Source organism: Phyllobates terribilis, unplaced genomic scaffold (assembly GCF_046119375.1).
Source record: "Phyllobates terribilis strain yellow unplaced genomic scaffold, ASM4611937v1 Scaffold_10__3_contigs__length_209671492, whole genome shotgun sequence".
NCBI lineage: Eukaryota > Metazoa > Chordata > Amphibia > Anura > Dendrobatidae > Phyllobates > Phyllobates terribilis.
In genome coordinates this window covers 193,816,583-193,824,755 of record NW_027362770.1, presented here as the reverse complement: position 1 = coordinate 193,824,755, position 8,173 = coordinate 193,816,583, and positions in this window count along the sequence as shown.

The following is an 8,173-nucleotide window of genomic DNA, read 5'->3' as shown; positions in this document are numbered from 1 at the left end:
GTACAAGAATATAACTAATATAATACTGATCCCTATGTACAAGAATATAACTACTATAATACTGCTCCCTATGTACAAGAATATAACTACTATAATACTGCCCCTATGTACAAGAATATAACTGCTATAATACTGCCCCTTATGTACAAGAATATAACTACTATAATACTGCCCCCTATGTACAGGAATATAACTACTATAATACTGCCCCTATGTACAAGAATATAACTGCTATAATACTGCTCCTATGTACAAGAATATAACTACTATAATACTGCCCCCTATGTACAAGAGTATAACTACTATAATACTGCCCCTATGTACAAAAATTTAACTACTATAATACTGCTCCTATGTACAAGAATATAACTGCTATAATACTGCCCCCTATGTACAAGAATATAACTACTATAATACTGCCCCCTATGTACAAGAATATAACTACTATAATACTGCTCCTATGTACAAGAATATAATTACTATAATACTGCCCCCTATGTACAAGAATATAACTGCTATAATACTGCCCCCTATGTACAAGAATATAGCTACTATAATACTGCCCCCTATGTACAGGAATATAACTACTATAATACTGCCCCTATGTACAAGAATATAACTGCTATAATACTGCTCCTATGTGCAAGAATATAACTACTATAATACTGCCCCCTATGTACAAGAATATAACTACTATAATACTGCCCCTATGTACAAGAATATAACTACTATAATACTGCTCCTATGTACAAGAATATAACTACTATAATACTGCTCCTATGTACAAGAATATAACTACTATAATACTGCTCCTATGTACAAGAATATAACTACTAAAATACTGCCCCCTATATACAAGAATATAACTACTATAATACTGCCCCTATGTACAAGAATATAACTACTATAATACTGCCCCCTATGTACAATATATCTACTATAATACTACCCCCTATGTACAAGAATATAACTACTATAATACTGCTCCCTATGTACAAGAATATAACTACTATAATACTGCCCCTATATACAAGAATATAACTACTATAATACTGCCCCTATGTACAAGAATGTAACTACTATAATACTGCCCCTATGTACAAGAATATAACTACTATAATACTGCCCCCTATGTACAAGAATATAACTACTATAATACTGCTCCTATGTACAAGAATATAATTACTATAATACTGCCCCCTATGTACCAGAATATAACTGCTATAATACTGCCCCCTATGTACAAGAATATAGCTACTATAATACTGCCCCCTATGTACAGGAATATAACTACTATAATACTGCCCCTATGTACAAGAATATAACTGCTATAATACTGCTCCTATGTGCAAGAATATAACTACTATAATACTGCCCCCTATGTACAAGAATATAACTACTATAATACTGCCCCTATGTACAAGAATATAACTACTATAATACTGCTCCTATGTACAAGAATATAACTACTATAATACTGCTCCTATGTACAAGAATATAACTACTATAATACTGCTCCTATGTACAAGAATATAACTACTATAATACTGCCCCCTATATACAAGAATATAACTACTATAATACTGCCCCTATGTACAAGAATATAACTACTATAATACTGCCCCCTATGTACAACAATATATCTACTCTAATACTACCCCCTATGTACAAGAATATAACTACTATAATACTGCTCCCTATGTACAAGAATATAACTACTATAATACTGCCCCTATGTACAAGATTGTAACTACTATAATACTGCCCCTATGTACAAGAATATAACTACTATAATACTGCCCCCTATGTACAAGAATATAACTACTATAATACTGCTCCTATGTACAAGAATATAATTACTATAATACTGCCCCCTATGTACCAGAATATAACTGCTATAATACTGCCCCCTATGTACAAGAATATAGCTACTATAATACTGCCCCCTATGTACAGGAATATAACTACTATAATACTGCCCCTATGTACAAGAATATAACTGCTATAATACTGCTCCTATGTGCAAGAATATAACTACTATAATACTGCCCCCTATGTACAAGAATATAACTACTATAATACTGCCCCTATGTACAAGAATATAACTACTATAATACTGCTCCTATGTACAAGAATATAACTACTATAATACTGCTCCTATGTACAAGAATATAACTACTATAATACTGCTCCTATGTACAAGAATATAACTACTATAATACTGCCCCCTATATACAAGAATATAACTACTATAATACTGCCCCTATGTACAAGAATATAACTACTATAATACTGCCCCCTATGTACAACAATATATCTACTATAATACTACCCCCTATGTACAAGAATATAACTACTATAATACTGCTCCCTATGTACAAGAATATAACTACTATAATACTGCCCCTATATACAAGAATATAACTACTATAATACTGCCCCTATGTACAAGAATATAACTACTATAATACTGCCCCTATGTACAAGAATATAACTACTATAATACTGCCCCTATGTACAAGAATATAACTACTATAATACTGCTCCCTATGTACAACAATATATCTACTATAATACTACCCCCTATGTACAAGAATATAACTACTATAATACTGCCCCTATGTAGAAGAATATAACTACTATAATACTGCCCCTATGTACAAGAATATAACTACTATAATACTGCTCCTATTTACAAGAATATAACTACTATAATACTGCCCCCTATGTACAAGAATATAACTACTATAATACAGCCCCTATGTACAAGAATATAACTACTATAATACTGCCCCTATATACAAGAATATCACTACTATAATACTGCTCCTATGTACAAGAATATAATTACTATAATACTGCCCCTATGTACAAGAATATAACTACTATAATACTGTTCCTATGTACAAGCATATAACTACTATAATACTGCCTCCTATGTACAAGAATATAACTACTATAATACTGCCCCCTATGTACAAGAATATAACTACTATAATACTGCCCCTATGTACAAGAATATAACTACTATAATACTGCTCCTATGTACAAGAATATAACTACTATAATACAGCCCCTATGTACAAGAATATAACTACTATAATACTGCTCCTATGTACAAGAATATAACTACTATAATACTGCCCCTATGTACAAGAATATAACTACTATAATACTGCCCCTATGTACAAGAATATAACTGCTATAATACTGCTCCTATGTGCAAGAATATAACTACTATAATACTGCCCCCTATGTACAAGAATATAACTACTATAATACTGCCCCTATGTACAAGAATATAACTACTATAATACTGCTCCTATGTACAAGAATATAACTACTATAATACTGCTCCTATGTACAAGAATATAACTACTATAATACTGCTCCTATGTACAAGAATATAACTACTATAATACTGCCCCCTATATACAAGAATATAACTACTATAATACTGCCCCTATGTACAAGAATATAACTACTATAATACTGCCCCCTATGTACAACAATATATCTACTATAATACTACCCCCTATGTACAAGAATATAACTACTATAATACTGCTCCCTATGTACAAGAATATAACTACTATAATACTGCCCCTATGTACAAGATTGTAACTACTATAATACTGCCCCTATGTACAAGAATATAACTACTATAATACTGCCCCCTATGTACAAGAATATAACTACTATAATACTGCTCCTATGTACAAGAATATAATTACTATAATACTGCCCCCTATGTACCAGAATATAACTGCTATAATACTGCCCCCTATGTACAAGAATATAGCTACTATAATACTGCCCCCTATGTACAGGAATATAACTACTATAATACTGCCCCTATGTACAAGAATATAACTGCTATAATACTGCTCCTATGTGCAAGAATATAACTACTATAATACTGCCCCCTATGTACAAGAATATAACTACTATAATACTGCCCCTATGTACAAGAATATAACTACTATAATACTGCTCCTATGTACAAGAATATAACTACTATAATACTGCTCCTATGTACAAGAATATAACTACTATAATACTGCTCCTATGTACAAGAATATAACTACTATAATACTGCCCCCTATATACAAGAATATAACTACTATAATACTGCCCCTATGTACAAGAATATAACTACTATAATACTGCCCCCTATGTACAACAATATATCTACTATAATACTACCCCTATGTACAAGAATATAACTACTATAATACTGCTCCCTATGTACAAGAATATAACTACTATAATACTGCCCCTATATACAAGAATATAACTACTATAATACTGCCCCTATGTACAAGAATATAACTACTATAATACTGCCCCTATGTACAAGAATATAACTACTATAATACTGCCCCTATGTACAAGAATATAACTACTATAATACTGCTCCCTATGTACAACAATATATCTACTATAATACTACCCCCTATGTACAAGAATATAACTACTATAATACTGCCCCTATGTAGAAGAATATAACTACTATAATACTGCCCCTATGTACAAGAATATAACTACTATAATACTGCTCCTATTTACAAGAATATAACTACTATAATACTGCTCCTATGTACAAGAATATAACTACTATAATACTGCCCCTATGTAGAAGAATATAACTACTATAATACTGCTCCTATTTACAAGAATATAACTACTATAATACTGCTCCTATGTACAAGAATATAACTACTATAATACTGCCCCTATGTAGAAGAATATAACTACTATAATACTGCCCCTATGTACAAGAATATAACTACTATAATACTGCTCCTATGTACAAGAATATAACTACTATAATACAGCCCCTATGTACAAGAATATAACTACTATAATACTGCCCCTATATACAAGAATATCACTACTATAATACTGCTCCTATGTACAAGAATATAATTACTATAATACTGCCCCTATGTACAAGAATATAACTACTATAATACTGTTCCTATGTACAAGCATATAACTACTATAATACTGCCTCCTATGTACAAGAATATAACTACTATAATACTGCCCCCTATGTACAAGAATATAACTACTATAATACTGCCCCTATGTACAAGAATATAACTACTATAATACTGCTCCTATGTACAAGAATATAACTACTATAATACAGCCCCTATGTACAAGAATATAACTACTATAATACTGCTCCTATGTACAAGAATATAACTACTATAATACTGCCCCTATGTACAAGAATATAACTACTATAATACTGCCCCTATGTACAAGAATATAACTACTATAATACTGCCCCTATGTACAAAAATATAACTACTATAATACTGCCCCCTATGTACAAGAATATAACTACTATAATACTGCCCCTATGTACAAGAATATAAATACTATAATACTGCCCCTATGTACAAGAATATCACTACTATAATACTGCTCCTATGTACAAGAATATAATTACTATAATACTGCCCGTATGTACAAGAATGTAACTACTATAATACTGCTCCTATGTACAAGAATATAACTACTATAATACTGCTCCTATGTACAAGAATATAACCACTATAATACTGCCCCTATGTACAAGAATATAACTACTATAATACTGCCCCTATGTACAAGAATATTACTACTATAATACTGCCCCTATGTACAAAAATATAACTACTATAATACTGCCCCTATGTACAAGAATATAACTACTATAATACTGCCCCTATGTACAAGAATATAACTACTATAATACTGCACCCTATGTACAAGAATATAACTACTATAATACTGCCCCTATGTACAAGAATATAACTACTATAATACTGCCCCCTATGTACAAGAATATAACTACTATAATATTGCTCCCTATGTACAAGAATATAACTACTATAATACTGCTCCTATTTACAAGAATATAACTACTATAATACTGCCCCTATATACAAGAATATAGCTACTATAATACTGCTCCCTATGTACAAGAATATAACTACTATAATACTGCCCCCTATGTACAAGAATATAACTACTATAATACTGCCCCCTATGTACAAGAATATAACTACTATAATACTGCTCCTATATACAAGAATATAGCTACTATAATACTGCTCCCTATGTACAAGAATATAACTACTATAATACTGCTCCTATATACAAGAATATAGCTACTATAATACTGCTCCCTATGTACAAGAATATAACTACTATAATACTGCCCCCTATGTACAAGAATATAACTACTATAATACTGCCCCTATATACAAGAATATAGCTACTATAATACTGCTCCCTATGTACAAGAATATAACTACTATAATACTGCCCCTATGTACAAGAATATAACTACTATAATACTGCTCCTATGTACAAGAATATAACTAATATAATACTGCACCCTATGTACAAGAATATAGCTACTATAATACTGCCCCCTATGTACAGGAATATAACTATTATTATTATTATTATTATTTATTATTATAGCGCCATTTATTCCATGGCGCTTTACATGTGAAAAGGGGTATAATACAAGAACAATTACAATAATCTTGAACACAATGTGACAGCGACTGGTACAGGCGGAGCGAGGACCCTGCCCGCGAGGGCTCACAGTCTACAGGGGATGGGTGAGGATACAGTAGGTGAGGGTAGAGCTGGTCGTGCTGCGGTATGGTGGAGCGAGGACCTTGCCCGCGAGGGCTCACAGTCTACAGGGGATGGGTGAGGATACAGTAGGTGAGGGTAGAGCTGGTCGTACAGCGGTATGGTGGAGCGAGGACCCTGCCCGCGAGGGCTCACAGTGTACAGGGGATGGGTGAGGATACAGTAGGTGAGGGTAGAGCTGGTTGTGCAGCGGTATGGTGGAGCGAGGACCCTGCCCGCGAGGGCTCACAATCTACGAGGGATGGGTGAGGATACAGTAGGTGAGGGTAGAGCTGGTCGTGCAGTAATGTGGTGGAGCGGTGGTTACTGCAGGTTGTAGGCTTGTCGGAAGAGGTGGGTCTTCAGGTTCCTTTTGAAGGTTTCCACGGTAGGCGAGAGTCTGATATGTTGGGGTAGAGAGTTCCAGAGTAGGGGGGAAGCACGGGAGAAATCTTGTATGCGATTGTGGGAGGAGGAGATAAGAGGGGAGTAGAGCAGGAGATCTTGTGAGGATCGGAGGTTGCGTGCAGGTATGTAACGGGACACTAGGTCAGAGATATATGGAGGAGACAGGTTGTGGATGGCTTTGTATGCCATGGTTAGGGTTTTGAACTGGAGTCTCTGGGCAATGGGGAGCCAGTGAAGAGATTGACAGAGAGGAGAGGCCGGGGAATAGCGGGGGGACAGGTTGATTAGTCGAGCAGCAGAGTTTATGATAGATTGGAGGGGTGTGAGAGTGTTAGAGGGGAGGCCACAGAGCAGGAGGTTGCAGTAGTCGAGGCGGGAGATGATGGGGGCATGCACTAGTGTTTTTGCAGATTCGTGGTTGAGGAATGTGCGGATCCGGGAGATAGTTTTAAGTTGGAGTCGGCAGGAAGTGGAAAGGGCTTGGATATGAGGTGTGAAGGAGAGATCAGAGTCCAGGGTTACCCTGAGGCAGTGAGCTTGAGGGACTGGGGAGAGTGGGCAGCCATTGACTATGATGGATAGGTCAGTTGGGAGGGTTGAATGAGATGGCGGAAAGATGATGAATTCTGTTTTGTCCATGTTAAGTTTTAGAAATCTAGCAGAGAAGAAGGATGAGATGGCGGACCGACATTGTGGGATTTTGGTTAATACGGAGGTGATATCGGGTCCAGAGAGGTAGATCTGTGTGTCATCAGCATAGAGGTGATACTGAAAGCCGTGAGACTCTATGAGCTGTCCCAGACCTAAGGTGTAGATGGAGAAGAGCAGGGGTCCTAGAACTGAACCTTGGGGGACACCGACAGATAGGGGGCGAGATGAAGAGGTGGTGTGTGAGTGGGAGACACTGAATGTCCGGTCTGTTAGGTATGAGGAGATCCAGGATAGGGCCAAGTCTGTGATGCCGAGAGATGAGAGAGTCTGTAGTAAGAGGGAATGGTCCACTGTGTCAAAGGCAGATGACAGGTCCAGGAGGAGGAGGAGGACAGAGTAGTGTCGCTTAGATTTGGCGGTTAGTAGGTCGTTTGTGACTTTAGTCAGTGCAGTTTCAGTAGAATGGTGCGGT